This window comes from Ochotona curzoniae, unplaced genomic scaffold (genome assembly GCF_017591425.1).
Source record: "Ochotona curzoniae isolate NIBS_2020 unplaced genomic scaffold, NIBS_Ocur_1.0 contig_1014, whole genome shotgun sequence".
In the NCBI taxonomy this organism is placed as follows: Eukaryota; Metazoa; Chordata; class Mammalia; order Lagomorpha; family Ochotonidae; genus Ochotona; species Ochotona curzoniae.
In genome coordinates, this window is record NW_024464920.1 from 2,559,949 (window position 1) to 2,577,785 (window position 17,837).

Here is a 17,837-nt window from a genome sequence, read left to right on the forward strand (position 1 = left end):
TCCTACAGACAGAGAATACACTTTTCCTTTTTCATCAGCACATAGAACTTTCTCCAGAACTGACCATGTTATAAGCCACAAAACAAGCCTCAGCAAATTAAAAAAAAAAAATCAAAATTATAACATCACGGAGTGAAGCTAGAGACAAAGAAGTCAAAACACCAAGAAAGATTTGCAAATACACGGAGACTGAATAATATGTTACTAAATGAGTAATGGATTAGAAAGAAATCAAAGGAGAAAGTTAAAAATTGCTTGAAACAAATGAAGGCATCAACACAACATAACTTATGTGACACCATCAAGGCAGTGTTAAGAGGAAAGTTCATTTCAATCAATGCCTATGTTAAGAAACTAGAAAAGTGGGCCTGGCGCAGTATCCTAGCAGTTTACGTCCTCAGCTTGAATGCACCAGGATCCCATATGGGCACCAGTTCTAATCGCAGCAGCCCCACTTCCCATCCAGCTCCCTGCTTGTGGCCTGGAAAAGCAGTCAAGGACACCCCAAGGACTTGGAACCCTGCAACCATGAGGAAGACCCGGAAGAGGCTCCTGGCTTTGGATTGGCTTAGCTCCAGCTGACTTTATGATAAAAATAAATCTTTAAAAAAAAGAAAAGAAAGAAAAAAAGAAACTAGAAAAGCACCAAGTAAATGAGCTAACCTTATACATGAAGGAACTAGAAAAACAAGAGCAAAGCAATCCCAAGATTACTAGGAAAAAGGAAATAACCAAAATAAGAGAGGAAATAAACCAGAGACCAAGAGAACGGTACATAAGATCAATGAATCAAAGAACTGGTTCTTTGAGAAAATCAACAAAATAGACTCCCCACTAGTCCAACTAATCAAAAAGAGGAGGGAGAAGATGCACATCAGTAGCATCAGAGACGAGAAAGGAGGAAACAACAACAGATACCTCAGACATACAGAAAGTTATTAGGAACTATTACAAGCATCTATATGCCAACAAGTAGGAAGACCTAGAAGAAATGGATAGATTTTTGAACACATAGAAACTACCAAAACGGAATCAACAAGCAATTAAAAATCTAAATAGACCTATAGCATGGACTGACATTGAATCAGTAACTAAAACCCTCTCAATCAAGAAAAGTCCTGGACTAGATGGCTTCACCGCTGAATTCTACCAAAATTTCAAGGGGAACTTACCCCAATCTTCCACAAGCTTTTCCAAACAAGAGAAAGACAGGCAATCCTTCCAAACTCTTTCTATGAAGCCAATATCACCTTAATACCAAAGCCAGGTAGAAAGACAACAGAAAAAGAGAACTACAGACCAATATCCTTGATGAACATAGACGCAAAAAATCCTCAACAAAACACTAGCCTTCAGGATCCAACAGTACATCAGGCAGATCATTCACCAAGACCAGGTGGGATTCATCCCAGGCATGCAGGGATGGTTCAACATTCGCAAATCAATAAATGTGATACATCACATCAACAAATTGAAAAATAAAAACTATATGATCATCTCAATAAAGGCAGAGAAAGCATTTGATAAAAGCCAACAGCACTTCATGCTGAAAGCCCTAAGCAAGATAGGCATAGAAGGAACATTCTACAACACAATCAAAGCAATTTATGAAAAACCCAATGCCAGCATCATACTAAATGGAGAAAGATTGGAAGCCTTCCCACTAAAATTTGGAACTAGACAGAGATGTCCACTGTTACCACTACTCTTCAATATAGTATTGGAGGTCCTTGCCAGAGCAATTAGGCAAGAAAAAGGAATTAAACAAATACAAATTGGTAACAAGGAACTGAAATTATCTTTATTTGCAGATGACATAATTCTCTACATAGGAGAACCAAAAAACTGTCAAGAGACTATTGAAACTCATAAGAAACTTTGGCAGGGTAACAGGCTATAAAATTAATGAACACAAATCAATGGCACTAGTATACACAAATAACTCCATAGCTGAGAAAGAAATTGTAATACAGTTGTCTTTAAAATAGCAGAGAGGAATTTTATATACCTAGGAATTAAACTGACTAAATATGTGGAAAACCTCTATGATGAAAACGACAAAACTTTTAAAAAGGAAACACAAGAAGGCATTGAAAAATGGAGAACCTTAGCACGTTCCTGGATTGGGAGGATCAACATCATCAAAAGGTCCATATTACCAAAAGTAATATACAGATTCATGCAATCCCAATCAAAATCCCAACAACATTCTTCTCAGAAATAAAAAAGAAGATACAAAAGTTCTTCTGGTGGTTGGGAGGCTGGGTGGGGCTTCTCCTTTTATTTCCCTCCTTCCCCCAGATACAGGAAAAGAGAGAGAATGAGAAAGCAATGGTCTTTTTTTTTTTTTTATTATTATTTTTTCATTGGAAAGGCGGATATACAGAGAGGAGAGACAGAGAGGAAGATCTTCCGTCCGATGATTCACTCCCCAAGTGAGCGCAACGGGCCGATACTATGCCGGTCCGAAGCCAGGAGCCTCTTCCGGGTCTCCCACGCGGGTGCAGGTTCCCAAAGCTTTGGGCTGTCCTCGACTGGAAAGCAATGGTCTTACACACGTTCCTGTAGCTCTTGACCCTCTGCACACTAATCAACTATGTAAAGATCATCAAAATAAGATAATAATAATAATAATAATAATAATAAGCCAAAAGTTCATCTGGAAACACAAGAGACCACAAATAGCCAAAGCTATCCTGAAGAATAAAAATCAAGCTGGAGGAATCACAATTCCAGACCTCAAGACATACTACACAGCACAGTGGTCATCAAAACAGTCTGGTACTGGTGCAGAAACAGAGAAGATCAGTGGAACAGGACGGAAACAGCAGAAGGGAGCCCACACCTGTCTAGCCAACTAATCTTTAACAAGAACACTGAAAACAATCCAGGCAAAAAGCCTAGTCTCCTCAACAAATGCTGTTGGGACAACTGGATAGCAGCTTGCAGAATTAAGAAGCAAGACCCCCCCACCTGTCACATTATACGGAAATCAGCTCTAAATGGATCAAGGACCTAAATCTACACCCAGAAACCATCCAACTATTAAAGGGAAACACAGGAAGCACACTCCAAGATACAGGAACCAGGAAAGACTTCTTAGAAGAGACGCTAAAAGCACAGGCAAAGACAAAAAAAAGGGGGGGAGGGGAGGAACCAAATCGAACCAAAAAGCTTCTGTATAGTAAAGGAAACAATTAACAAATTGAAGAAGCAACCAACAGAATAGGAGAAAATTTTTGCAGACTAAACAAGTGATACAGGACTAATATCCAGGATTTACAAAGAGCTTCAGAAACCCAGGAACAGTTAAAAACAAAATAATAAATAAACCTGTGGGAAAAAAGGATAAAGAAAATGAACAGACATTTTTCAAAAGAAGAGATTCAAATGGCTAGCATACATACATATGAAAAGAGGCTCAGATGCTCAGGGAGATACAAACGAAAACCACATTGAGGTACACCTAACTCCAGTGACACTGGCCTACATTCAAAACTCTACTAACGGGCCCAGCAGCGTGGCCTAGCAGCTAAAGTCCTGACCTTGAACGCCCTGTGATCCCATATGGGTGCCGGTTCTAATCCTGGCAGCTCCACTTCCTATCCAGCTCCCTGCTTGTGGCCTGGGAAAGCAGTCGAGGACGGCCCAAAGCCTTGGGACCCTGCACCCGCGTGGGAGACCTGGAAGAAATTCCTGAATCCTGGTTTTGGATCAGCATAGCACCAGCCATTGCACTCACTTGGGGACTGAATCACTGGACGGAAGATCTTCCTCTCTGTCTCTCTTCCTCTCTGTATATCTGACTTTCCAATAAAAATTAAAATCTTAAAAAAAAAAAAGAAAAAACCTCTACTAACAACACCTGCTGATGTGGATGTGTGGAAAAAGCTACTCTCCTTCACTGCTGGTGGGAGTGCAGGCCCAAAGCCTTGGGACCCTTCATCTGTGTGGGAGACCTGGAAGAGGCTCCAGGCTCCTAGTTGCAATTCGGCTTAGCTCTGGCCATTGCAGTCACTTGGGGAGTGAATCATCAGACGGAAGATCTCCCTCTCTGTCTCTCTCCTTCTCTTTGTATATCTGACTTTCCAATAAAAATAAATGAGTCTTTAAAAAAAGAAAAAGAAAAAGTTACGAAAGGAGATTAAGCAAACTCTTATGATTTTTTAAAAAATGAACCTTTAAAAAAGAAAATCTCTTCCAGGATACATCCTGCGTCAATTAAATCAGAATGGAGAGGGAGTTCTTAAGCTTAATGACTTGGTGCCGTGCTAATCAGCAAGGTAATGAGGCTGATCTCCGTAGGACTACCTCCTTCTATCAACACCTGCCTGTCCACAGGTCCCTCCGGAGTCATCTTGAGACATCAGCCCAGCGCATGAGGAGTTAGTTGAGGTCTGCACACACCCATCACCTCCACCTATGTGAAAATACTCAGTTTGACCTGGAAATAGTGAATCCCTTCAAAAAATATTTTAACTTTTTTTTAGTTCAGCCTTCTTATGGTTTAGTTGTTGCGCCAGTTTTGTTCTAAGCCTTGAGGCACCAGGGATATACAAATGAACAAGGGAAAGACAACACACGCCCCTTTCCAGAGAACACCATCACTGTAACCTTAATTCCTATCTCAACACAGTCATGAAACCACGCTAATCCCGGCAGCTCCACTTCCCGTCCAGCTCCCTGCCTGTGGCCTGGGAAAGCAGTGGAGGACGGCCCAAAGATTTGGGACCCTGCACCCATGTGGGATACCCGGAAGAAGTTCCTGGCTCCTGGCTTCGGATCAGCTCAGCTCCAGCCATTGCGGGCACTTGGGGAGTGAATCATTGGATGGAAGACCTTCCTCTCTGTCTCTCCTCCTCTCTGTGTATCTAACTTTGCAATAAAAATAAATAAATCTTAAGAAAAAAAAAAGAAGTAAATCATTTTACTTATTTGGCCATTTCAATCCATTAAGAGACACCAGATGTGCATTCACTATAAAGAGCTCAAAGTCTCTTCATTCCCCATGAATCTTAAGTCTCCCACATTTGTACTCTGCTCAGTTTTTTTGCCAATGACCACTTACTTCTACAAGCAATGTGCTTTCATTTTTCTTTAGCTTAGAAAGTAAGTAAAACTTTTTAACACCATCTGGTAGTTTTACTTATTTTGGAAGCTAAAAAGCATCTGACTAATGTCACAATCAAACTTATTTCCAGACAGCTTGTAAGACAAATTTATCCAAAAAGTCTGTTTTTTTTTTTTTTTTTTTAAGGTAATCTGAATCAGCAAAGCTCTCTCCCGGGAGACTTGCTTTCTGTTTTTTTCCATACACTACAGCACTACCCTTTTCCCAGGCCACAGATCCCATTAAAGCACTACTAATTGGAAACTTCACAGGTGGCATCCTTAGTGTTAGGCGTTTCTATCAAGCCTGAAATCACCTTCCCTATTCAGGAGAAAAACTAGCAATTTGTAACAAAACAATAAGCTAGAGTATGTACCCTAGGGAATCTGACCATTTTGGTAAAATAGACAAATCTCTTTGGTACTCAAAAATCTGACATACAGGATAAGGTGCCTGGCACAGCGGCTCGGTCAGCACTTTAGGATTTATCTATCTTCTGTCCGATGGTGCACTCCCCAAGCGACAGCAACAGCTGCAGCTGAGCCAATCCGAAGCCAGGAGACAGTAGCCTCTTCTGGGTCTCCCAAGCGAGTCCAGGGTCCCAAGGCTTTGGGCCATCCTCAACTGCTTTCCCAGGCCACAAGCAGGGAGCTGGATGGGAAGTGGAGCTGCCGGGATTAGAACCGGCACCCATATGGGATCCTGGTGTGTTCAAAGTGAGGTTTTAACTACTACACTATCATGCTGCGCCCCAGTCATCACTTCTGATGCCCGCACTCTGAAGGGCAGTACCCAGGCGGGAATCCTGGCTTTGCCTCCTGTGAATGTGTGCCAGGGAGGCAGCAGGCGACGGCCCCAAGCCTGGGTTCTGTCCACACCCTGGGGAGGCCCTGACTGAGTCCTGAGCTCCTGACTTCAGCCTCCCCCATGCCCGGTTGTGGCAGATATGTGCAGAGCGAAGAGATGGGTCTCTCTGCCTTTGAAGTAAAATGAAAACAAATACATATTTTTAAAAATATTCCAGTTTGGTATGACTAACTAAAAAAAAAACGACAAAATACTTTTACTGTTGCAAGCTTCCTAAAACTACGGGGAAACCACACTGAGTCCTTTAAGATGCTGAGCCTGGAAGCTTCTTATAGGCCCACAAGCTCACGACTTTTTGGATTTATGTTTTCCTTGTAGTCGTGGCAAGGGCAAGCCGTCTGCTTGGAAGTTCCTCTCTCACTTGGCTCAATGCACCCCTCGAGCCAAGGAAAAGCAGCGCCCCAGTCTTCTACTCCTCCCTGCTCGTGGCAACAAGTGCAGGCACTTCCAGCTTTTAACGCTGCCTGCCAAATACCAGAGTCGTGGTCCTGTGAAGTGATGAACAGGCTTCAACTACTGCTGCCCATGAATGCTCACACAGAACTTTGATGTTTTCTTCCAGAGCCCAGTTTGATAGGCTAGTGACTAACTCCTCCCCTTGCCGGCACAGGGATCCCACATGGGAGCCAGTTAGTGTCGGTTGCTCCTCTTCCCATCCAGCTCCCTGCCTGTGGCCTAGGAGAGCTGTAGGGAAAGACCCTGGGACCCTGAAACCACTTGTATGGGAGACACAGAAGCAGCTCCTGGCTTCCGATTGGCTCAGCTCCAGCCACTGCACCACTTGGAGAGTGAACAAGCAGACGGAAGATCATTCCAATGAAAACAAATCTTTAAACATTTTTACTTCTTTTTTTCTCCCACATTTTATTATTATTGCTATCATTTTATGATACAGTTCCATATTCCCTTATCCCCGCCCCAATTCCCTCCCCCCGCCAGTTCCTTCATATCATTGCTAACAAATAGTTCTTCATACTCAGTCATATGTTCATCATTGCGGGCATGGACAATGCAGAGAGTCCAGAATTCTATTGTCAAATATAATTTTATTTCTTTAAGGCCAAATTTTTCTCTTTTGTTTTTGCTGTTGTTTTTGCAGATCCTTTTTTAATTATTATTTTATGATACGGTTCCATAGGCTCTGGGATGTCCCCCTCCTTCGCTGCCCAAATTCCCTCTATTTTGTTTTATAGGCTTCCAATGTTTTCAATTTCAAATGTGTTTAACTTCTTCCATAACCCCATCCTTTAATGAGCGCAATGCCTTTACTTAGCATCATAAACTAACTGGGATCATGACTGTTTCTCTGCTAACAGGGCAAAGGCTCCATTCCACTCCCATCAGCAACACAGAATGCAGCTCGACTCGCTAATACATTACCACGCTTGGCATGAGATCAGGCGCACGTTTCCAGTAACTCTGCCTTGCTGCTGTTTGCTGAATACTTTGAACTTGAAGATGACTTTGTGCATTTCTGACCAAAGCTATTGTTTTGTTGCAAGTTCACTCAAACACCTTGCAGACAACCCTCCAGAACAAATCTTGCATGACGCCCCTTCAACAGACCCTAGTGCAGGCAAAGCAGAACTGTTCTCTGCCTCACCCAAGCAGAGAAAAGGTCAATCTGCATTTCCAAGCACGTGCACAGCACAAGGCACCCAGCTCAGCAATCTGCAACCCTTCTCAGATAAAGAAAAGATTTTAGGGCCCACCGCAATGGTTTAAGTGGTTAACCCTACCCCTTCAAGCGCTGACATCCCATGCATGAAACTTTTTTTTTTTAAGGTTTATTTATTTTTATTACAAAGTCAGATACACAGAGAGGAGGAGAGACAGAGAGGAAGATCTTCCATCCAATGATTCACTCTCCAAGTGGCCGCATCGGCTGGAGCTCAGCTGATCCGGAGCCAGGAACCTCTTCCAGGTCTCCCACGCAGGTGCAGGGTCCCAAGGCTTTGGGCCGTCCTCGACTGCTTTCCCAGGCCACAAGGAGGGAGCTGGACGGGAAGTGGAGCTGCTGGGATTAGAACCGTTCAAGGCAAGGACTTAGCCGCTAGGCCACACAACCAGGCCCCCATGGATAAAACTTAAGGCCCCTGGTTTTGGATTCACTCAGCTTCAACCATTTCAGCCATTTGAAGAGTGGAATCAGCAGATGGAAAGCGTTTTTCTCTGTCTCTCCTTCTCTGTCTGCCTTTTCCGTAAGAATAAATTAAATTTAAAAAAAAAAATCTTTTACTTATTTATTTAAAAGGCAGAACACAGAAGGGAGAGAGAGGCATGAAGAGGCAAAGCAAAAGTGAGATCCTCCATCCACTGGCTCGCTGCCCATTGGCCACGGCAGTGAGGGCTGGGCCAGGCAGAGCCAGGAACCAGGAACTGCACCCTGGTCTCCTACATGTGTGAGTGTCAAGGAGTCTAGGCCTTCTGCTGTTTCCCCAGGCAGGTTAGCAGGAAGCTGGACCAAAGGCAAAGCAGTCTGGACCTGAGTCAGGCCTCCAACAGGAGATGTCAGTACCACAAGCAGAGGCTTAGCCCGCTGCACAACGGCTCCAGCAACTCACTTTTTATCATGATTTTCCAATTTCCAGCCACGGTAACATTTTTTTAAATGTACATAATATCACTTCCATTTAAATACTCAAGTGGCTTCCAGTTCAATCAAAATACAGTGTTAGCTACACAACAAGCTCTCCAAGGCCTTCAAAACTGGGCCCATCGGGGAGTGGAAATTTAACCTAGCGACTAAGACCTTTGTGGGGGCCAACATCATGATGTAGCGGAATAGACCACCACCTGCAATGCCAACATTCTGTAGGGGCACTGCTTCAGGTCCTCTTGTTCCATTTCTGACGCAGTTTCCTGCTAATGCACCTGGGAGAGCAGAGGAAGTGGGCCAAGTGAACAAGTCCCTACACCCACATAGAGACCTGAACATACCTGGCTTCCTGCCTGCAGCCTGGCAGTCCCGGCCACTGCGGCCATTTGAGGACTGAACCAACAGATGGGAGATGCTGTCTCCCCGTCAAATACACCATAAAAGGAAAAAAAAAAAAAGGCCCCGGTGTCCCACAAGTGCCTACAGTCAATGCTGGGATCTGACGCCCGACTCCAGCTTCCTATCAATCAGACAGAGCGAGGCAACAGCACTGTTGCAGTGAGTGGAGTCTGGCCACCCATGAGAAAGACCTGGATCAAATGGCTGGCTCCCAACCCCAGCCTCAGGAGATCAAAAAGCAAATGGAAGCTTCCTCTGTTTCTCTTGGCCTCTCAAATCAAAAAGTAAGATTAGGGGCCAGGCGCAATAGCATAGAGGTTAAGGTCCTCACCTTGAAGGTATCAAGATCCCATATGGGTGCCGGTTCTGGTCCCGGCAGCTCCACTTCCCATCCAGCTCCCTGTTTGTGGCCTGGGAGCAGTCAAGGACGGCCCAAAGCCTTGGGACCCTGCACCCGCGTGGGAGATCCAGAAAGAGATTCCTGGCTCCTGGCTTGGATCAGCATAGCACCGGCCATTGTGCTCACTTGGGGAGTGAACCACTGGATGAAAGATCTTCCTGTCTCTCCTCCTCTCTGTACATATGCTTTTCCAACAAAAATAAATTTAAAAAAAAAAAAAGTAAAAGATTAGGCCCCAGTTGCAGTAGCCTAGTGGCTAAAGTGCTAGTCTTGCACGTACCAGGCTCCCATATGCGCATTGGCAGCCCTGCTTCTCATCCACCTCCCTGTCTGCGGCCTGGGAAAGAACAACCCAAAGCCTTGGGATCCTGCACCAACATGGGAGACCCAGAAGAGGCTCTTGGCTTCTGAATTCAGATCAGCACTGCTCTGGCCGTGGTAGCCACCTGGGGAGTGAATCCTATTTGTTTTCCCTTCCCTCTGTATATCTCACTTTTCAATAAAACTAAAATAAATCTTTTTAAAATTAAAAAAATAAAAGATTAGATGCAGCTTTCCTCTTCAGTGTCTTCTTAGAGTGTACTCCCTATCATCACTGTTAAAGAAGTTCTAAGTGGGACTGGCACTGTGACAGAGCAAATTAAGCCTCCGCCTGTGGTGCTGGCATTCCATATGGGCACTAGTCCATGGCCCAGATGCTCCACTTTCCATCTAGTTCCCTCTTTATGGCCTAGGAAGGTGGTAGAGGCTGGCCCAAGTCCATATGGGAGACCTGGAAGAAGTGCCTGGCTCCTGGCTTCAAATTAGCTCAGCTCTGGACACTGCAGCCTTTTGGGGAGTGAACCAACAGATGAAAGATTCATTCTCTCTGTATCCCCTACTCTCTGTAAACCTGCTTTTCAAGTAAAAATAAATCTTTTTTTTAAAAGATTTATTTATTTATTACGAAATCAGATATACAGAGAGGAGGAGAGACAGAGAGGAAGATCTTCCGCCCGATGATTCACTCCCCAAGTGCCCGCAATGGCCGATGCTATGCTGATCATAAGCCAGGAGCCAGGAACCTCCTCCAGGTCTCCCAAAGTATTGAGCCATCCTCGACTGCTTTCCCAGGCCACAAGCAGGGAGCTGGATGGGAAGTGGAGCCACTAGGACTAAAACTGGCGCCCATATGGGATCCCGACGCGTTCAAGGTGAGGACTTTAGCCACTAGGCCACGCCGCTGGACCCAAGTAAAAATAAATCTTTAAAAAATTGAGAAATTGCATTTCCTTACTCCTGCCCTGGGCCTTGGTTCTCACTGCTCTCCTCTATATCCACTCCGCTATTGTTTGTACATTTAAATGCACATTTAACCCAAAATGATAACTTCAGGAGGTAGAATGAATGGTTTCTCCTTCCCCATTTTCCAACTGAATAAACTAATTTGAAACGTTAAATATTTGTTCAAGCTTATACAAGTATAATTAGTGAAGAGTGAATTCAAAAATTCATTCAACAAATACTTAACAAATACTTAACAAAAACGTGTGTGCCTGGTATGGTTTTAAGTAGAACACGCCAGGCACCAGGAGTTTCCTCCAGGCCTCAATCATTCATTCATTTGGGGTGTGAACCAGCAGAAGGAAGATCTCTCTATCTCTCCTTCTCTCTCTGTAAATCTGCCTTTTCAATAAAAATAAAATTTTTGAAAACATATTTTTTTTAAAGTAGAAAAGCAACCAAATGAATTTATCATACAATGCCTGGTGTAAACCAGCACCTGCCCAAAACATTTCTGAAAGGGTTGAAAATATTCTCAGGACATGAGCATTCTGATGCAGCCCAGGAAGTCACTGCTCAGGACACGCACATCCCAGTCAGAGTGCAGGTTCGATTCTCAGCTACTCCACTTCCAGTGCCGCTTCCTGGCACTGGGCTTGGGAGGGCAGCAGATGTTACCCTAAGTGCCTGGATCCCTGCCATCCATTGGGAGGCTCTTGATGGAGTTCTTGGGTCCGGGCTGATGCCAGCATTTGAGGAATGAACCAGCAGATGGGTACACCTCTGCAACTCTGCTATTCTACCTTTTCAATAAACAAGTCATTTTTATACACTATACATGCTGCATATATAATACATACATAACATGCATAAGACTCAAAGAAAAGTATTATCCTCTAACATAATTACTTATGCAAGTCACACTGAATTATATCAATTAATTTATTTCACTGAGAGAACTTGAGAAGACTCAAAGCCACAATGGCTCGGATTGGTCCAGGCATAACCCAGGAGCCTTGAAACCATCCAGATCTCCCAGATGGGCAGCAGAAGCCCTGGCACTGAAGCTGTCCTCTGCTGCTAGCCAGAAACATCAGCAGGGAGCTGACTGGAAGCCAAGAAACCAGGACTTGGCAATGGGATGCAGCTATCACAGCCTAAGGCAGCAGTTTAACCTAACACACAACCTCAAGCCAAATGTTTTCATCATTAAAAGGTATTACTGGGCCTGGCGTGATAGCGTAGTGGTTAAAGTCCTCGCCTTGCACGCACCGGGATTCCATATGGGTGCCGGATCTAATATCGGCAGCTCCACTTTCCATCCAGCTCCCTGCTTGTGGCCTGGGAAAGCAGTCGAGGACGGCCCAAAGCTTTGGGACCCTATACCCGTGTGGGAGACCTGGAAGAAGTTCCTGGCTCCTGGCTTCGGATCAGCATAGTATCGGCCCGTTGCGCTCACTTGGGGAGTGAATCATCGGATGGAAGATCTTCCTCTCTGTCTCTCCTCTCTGTATATCCGCCTTTCCAATGAAAAAATAATAAAAAATAAATAAATAAATAAGATTTATTTATTTATTTGAAAGTCAGATATACAGAGAGGAGAGACAGAGAGGAAGATCTTCCATCCGATGATTCACTCCCCAAGTGAGCGCAACGGGCCGATACTATGCCGATCCGAAGCCAGGAGCCTCCTCTGGGTCTCCCACGCGGGTGCAGGTTCCCAAAGCTTTGGGCCGTCCTCGACTGCTTTCCCAGGCCACAGGCAGGGAGCTGGAAGGGAAGCGGGGCTGCCGGGATTAGAACCGGCGCCCATATGGGATCCCGGGCGTGCAAGGCGAGGACCTTTAACCACTTGCGCCACCGCGCCGGGCCCAATAAATAAATCTTAAAAAAAAAAAAAAGAATGAGAGAAACGAACACAACCAAATGATGCATTACTTCACTTTGTTCTTCATAATGACAACACTTAAAATCTGTTATTTCAACAACTTTCAGGATATGGTGTAAAGCATAATCCCCATACTATACATCAGATCTGATCTTACTGCTCCTCTTTCCGAAGTGTTAAAGATGTAGAACATTGATGAACTGGCATGTCACCCTTGCACAGGGGCTGTGCTAGTCTTCTCTGTATAGTTGTGATTTCATACTAAGAACCAAATTAGGACCTGGTGTGGTGTCCAAGTGGCTAAATCCTCGCCTTGAATGTGCCAGGACACAATATGGGTGCTGGTTCCTATCCTGGCTGCCCCACTTTCCATCCAGCTCCCTGCTTGTGGCCTGGGAAAGCAGTCGAGGACACCCCAAATCCTTGGGACCCTGCACCCGTGTCGTGTGGGAGACCTGGAAGAACTTCCTGGCTTCAGTCTTGGATCGGCACAGCTCCAGTCATTGCAGCCACTTGGGGAGTGGACCAGCAGACAGAAGATCTTTCTATTTCTCCTTCTCTCTGTAAATCTGACTTTCCAATAAAAATAATATTTATAAAGGTTTATTTATAAACCTTTTTTAAAAATTATACAAATAACACCTGTCCCATGAATGCAAGGGTAGAGCAAAATAAAGAAAATCAATCAAGCATTACACACTGATATGCTGCCTGCAGAGACACAGAAAAGACATTTGACAAAATTCAGGATCTTTTCATGATAAAAAAAAAAAAAAAATGCCCAGCAAAACCATTAAGGCCCCGTGCAAGGCAAACACAAAAGGAACAACATCACAGGATTCAACGGATCTCCCAGAGCAGTCAGAGACAGGGAGGAACGGCGAACAGCGGGCTGAGGGAGGAGACCAGCTGCGGAGCAGGTGTTGAAGGAGCACAGCGCTTCAGACCGCGAGGACAGAGCGGGGCAGGCAGGTCTCTAACGGCTGCACGACAATGTTGACGCACACACATCAATATGGTTATAATGGCACATTGTTATGTTGTATAAATTTTACCACAGTAAATTCACACATGCGCACAAACACTTGTGGCGTTGTATGTGTGTGGGGGGGTTTTAGTGAACCAGGAATGGAATAAATTTCCCTTAACATTTAAGCAGCATTTATGAAAAACCCAGTTTAATGAAGAAACAGAGAAAAGAGGTATCCCTCATGAACAGACAACACCGCTATTCAACACAGCATTACAAGTCCTAACCAGAACAATTAGGCAATGCAAACTGAAAAGAAGTTAAAGCTGTCTTTTTTTGGGGCCCAGCAACATAACCCAGTGGCTAAAGTCATAGCCTGGACCACACCAGTTCATGTCCTGGCTGCTCCACTTCTCATCCAGCTCCCTGCTTGTGGCCTGAGAAAGCAGTCGAGGACGGCCCAAAGCCTTGGGACCCTGTACCCGTGTGGGAGACCCGGAAGAGGCTCCTGGCTTTTGATCGGCTGAGCTCTGGCCACTGCAGTCATTTGGGGAGTGAACCAGCAGACAGAAGATCTTTCTCTATATATCTCCTTATCTCTGTATATCTGTCTTTCCAATAAAAATAAATAAACCTTTAAAAAAAGAAGAAGAAGAAGGAACGGGAGACCTGAAGGAAATTTTTGGGAGAAAATATTTGCAAACCACACATCTAAGGGTCTTGTACTGAGACTATACCAAGAACGTTACAAGGGCAAAAAGTCAACTCAAATATAAACTAGACAAAGAACTTGCATAGACACATCTCTAACAAATGTATATGGGGTTAGACCTTTTGGTACAGTTGTTTAAACCATGACCTGTCACCCTGGCAACCCACGTGAGCACCAGTTCAAGTCCCGGCTGCTCCACTTCCAATCCTGCTCCCTGCTAGTGTGCCTGGGAAAGCAGCAGAGGATGGCCCAAGTACTTGGGCCCCAACACCTACATTTAGACACCAGGTGGAATTCCTGACCCTGACTTTGGCCCGGCCCTCACCACTGTGGCCATTTAGAGTGAAGATAAAAGATATATTTCTCTCCCTAACTGTGCCTTTCAAATATTTTTTCAGTGTGTACACAAAATGGCCAACATCAAACGAAATTGCGTTCAACACTACTGATTATTAAGAAAACGCAAATCAAACTTACATTTCAGTCACTAAGATGACTTTAATAATTTTTAAAATGAGAATGTGGAGGAATAGGAGGAATAGTTCAACACTTTTGGAAATGTAAAGTGGTTCATGTTATATATTTGTTTGTTTGTTTGTTTTTTCTTTATTTTTGACAGTCTTTACATAGTTAATTATGGCACAAAGGTTCAAGGGCTACAGGAAAGTGGGTAAGACTGTTACTTCCACATTGCTTTTTTCCTGTATCTGGGTAAGGGGGGAAGTAAAGGGAGAAGCCCCACCCAGTCTCCCACCCATCCCAGGTCCCTGACATGGGGCATGCTCCAATTATCTTGCTCAAGTCATTTTGATAGTTCAACAGTTATAAATTGCTGCCATTCTCACCATTCCAAACACGATGAGGTCGCTGCAGAATCCGCTGACTGACACAGTCCACCTTAGAGCCTCCGTCTGCCCAGTTTTTCACTGCCAACATATGGCTGGGGTAGTTGATTGATTTGTTCTGACCTCTGCTGTGGTGCCAGGTATCCTCTGAGGGTCATGTTATATATTTGAAGAAACTGTTGTTCTTCAAAAAGTTCAAAAACATAAGGGAGGCGCCTCGGGCCCAGCTGGGACACCCATGTCCCTTATCACAGTGCCTGGGGTGGACACCTGCCGCCAGCTCCCAAATCCAGCTTCTACTAATGTGGATCCCTAGGTGGATTCAGGGACTGAGTTCCTGCCACGTAGGAAACCTAGACTGGCTCCCAGCTCCCAACTTCAACACTGGTTCATTTGAGGAGTGAACTAGCGGATCAGAACATTCTCTCTCAAGGACGTCAACAAAATCGCTTCTAAGAAGTCAGATTTGGTGCCTGTGTCAGAATCATCTCAGATATGGAACCTTGCAAACTATATTTTTCATAAGTAGTCCAGATAACTGCCAGGAATAATAAAGTTGAGAACCAGGATCTAATTATAACACAAACTAATGCAAAAGATTAAACGTAAGAATCAAGAGAAACATGACAAGTACTGAATACATGCAACAGAGGAAGTTTAAGAAAGCAAAGCAAAGGGGAAGTATTGAACAAAGAAACATTCACTGATGATTAAAAACTGTTGTAGATTTGATACTGGAAAAAAATTCGAAATCTGAAAGCCATTCTTGTATCTGTAAAGAACACACACAGTGGATAATCTAGAAAGCTAGAACGGGGCAGACAGTTCCGTGATGATGGTTGTTACATAATAATCTTTCAGTAGTTATAGTCAATTTCATTACTTCCACCCTCCACCCTGGTAATCGGACTTCTTGTACCAATATTCAGGTAACCAACATGAATTATTAAATATCACCCCACATTCCGAAGTGCAGGGCCTTTATATTTAGACCCAATTAATACTAGTCTCTAGTAGGCCAACATAAACGAGGGCAGGTAGAATTTTAAAAGATAAATGTCTCAAGATTAAGAAAACTGGGCCCGGCGCGGTGGCGCAAGTGGTTAAAGGTCCTCGCCTTGCACGCCCGGGATCCCATACGGGCGCCGATTCTAATCCCAGCAGCCCCGCTTCCCTTCCGGCTCCCTGCCTGTGGCCTGGGAAAGCAGTCGAGGACGGCCCAAAGCTTTGGGACCCTGCACCCGCGTGGGAGACCCGGAAGAGGCTCCTGGCTTCGGATCGGCATAGTATCGGCCCGTTGCGCTCACTTGGGGAGTGAATCATCGGATGGAGGATCTTCCTCTCTGTCTCTCCTCTCTGTATATCCGCCTTTCCAATGAAAAAATAATAAAAAATAAATAAATAAATAAGATTTATTTATTTATTTGAAAGTCAGATATACAGAGAGGAGAGACAGAGAGGAAGATCTTCCATCCGATGATTCACTCCCCAAGTGAGCGCAACGGGCCGATACTATGCCGATCCGAAGCCAGGAGCCTCCTCTGGGTCTCCCACGCGGGTGCAGGTTCCCAAAGCTTTGGGCCGTCCTCGACTGCTTTCCCAGGCCACAGGCAGGGAGCTGGAAGGGAAGCGGGGCTGCCGGGATTAGAACCGGCGCCCATATGGGATCCCGGGCGTGCAAGGCGAGGACCTTTAACCACTTGCGCCACCGCGCCGGGCCCAATAAATAAATCTTAAAAAAAAAAAAAAGAATGAGAGAAACGAACACAACCAAATGATGCATTACTTCACTTTGTTCTTCATAATGACAACACTTAAAATCTGTTATTTCAACAACTTTCAGGATATGGTGTAAAGCATAATCCCCATACTATACATCAGATCTGATCTTACTGCTCCTGTTTCTGAAGTGTTAAAGATGTAGAATATTGATGAACTGGCATGTCACCCTTGCACAGTGGCCGTGCTAGTCTTCTCTGTATAGTTGTGATTTCATACTAAGAACCAAATTAGGACCTGGTGTGGTGTCCGAGTGGCTAAATTCTCGCCTTGTATGTGCCAGGACACAATATGGGTGCTGGTTCCTATCCTGGCTGCCCCACTTTCCATCCAGCTCCCTGCTTGTGGCCTGGGAAAGCAGTCGAGGACACCACAAATCCTTGGGACCCTGCACCTGTGTGGGAGACCTGGAAGAACTTCCTGGCTTCAGTCTTGGATCAGCGCAGCTCCAGTCATTGCGGCCACTTGGGGAGTGGACCAGCAGACGGAAAATCTTTCTATCTCTCCTTCTCTCTGTAAATCTGACTTTCCAATAAAAATAAATGAATAAACCTTTTTTAAAAATTACACAAATAACACCTGTCCCATGAATGCAAGGGTAGAGCAAAATAAAGAAAATCAATCAAGCATTACACACTGATATGCTGCCTGCAGAGACACAGAAAAGACATTTGACAAAATTCAGGATCTTTTCATGATAAAAAAAAAAAAAAAATGCCCAGCAAAACCATTAAGGCCCCGTGCAAGGCAAACACAAAAGGAACAACATCACAGGATTCAACGGATCTCCCAGAGCAGTCAGAGACAGGGAGGAACGGCGAACAGCGGGCTGAGGGAGGAGACCAGCTGCGGAGCAGGTGTTGAAGGAGCACAGCGCTTCAGACCGCGAGGACAGAGCGGGGCAGGCAGGTCTCTAACGGCTGCACGACAATGTTGACGCACACACATCAATATGGTTATAATGGCACATTGTTATGTTGTATAAATTTTACCACAGTAAATTCA

General features: G+C 44.6%; 1 protein-coding gene and 2 non-coding genes across 6 annotated transcripts in view; all 3 read right to left on the reverse strand.

Moving 5' to 3' along the window:
- Window positions 1–17,837, reverse strand: part of TFCP2 (transcription factor CP2) — a 67,488-nt gene that overhangs the window by 36,712 nt on the left and 12,939 nt on the right. The window lies entirely within an intron of this gene.
- On the reverse strand, window positions 12,705–12,807 carry LOC121164022. Its single transcript, XR_005884995.1, has one exon. It is a non-coding gene; the product is annotated as a U6 spliceosomal RNA (small nuclear RNA).
- Window positions 16,968–17,070, reverse strand: LOC121164025. The gene has a single exon (XR_005884996.1). It is a non-coding gene; the product is annotated as a U6 spliceosomal RNA (small nuclear RNA).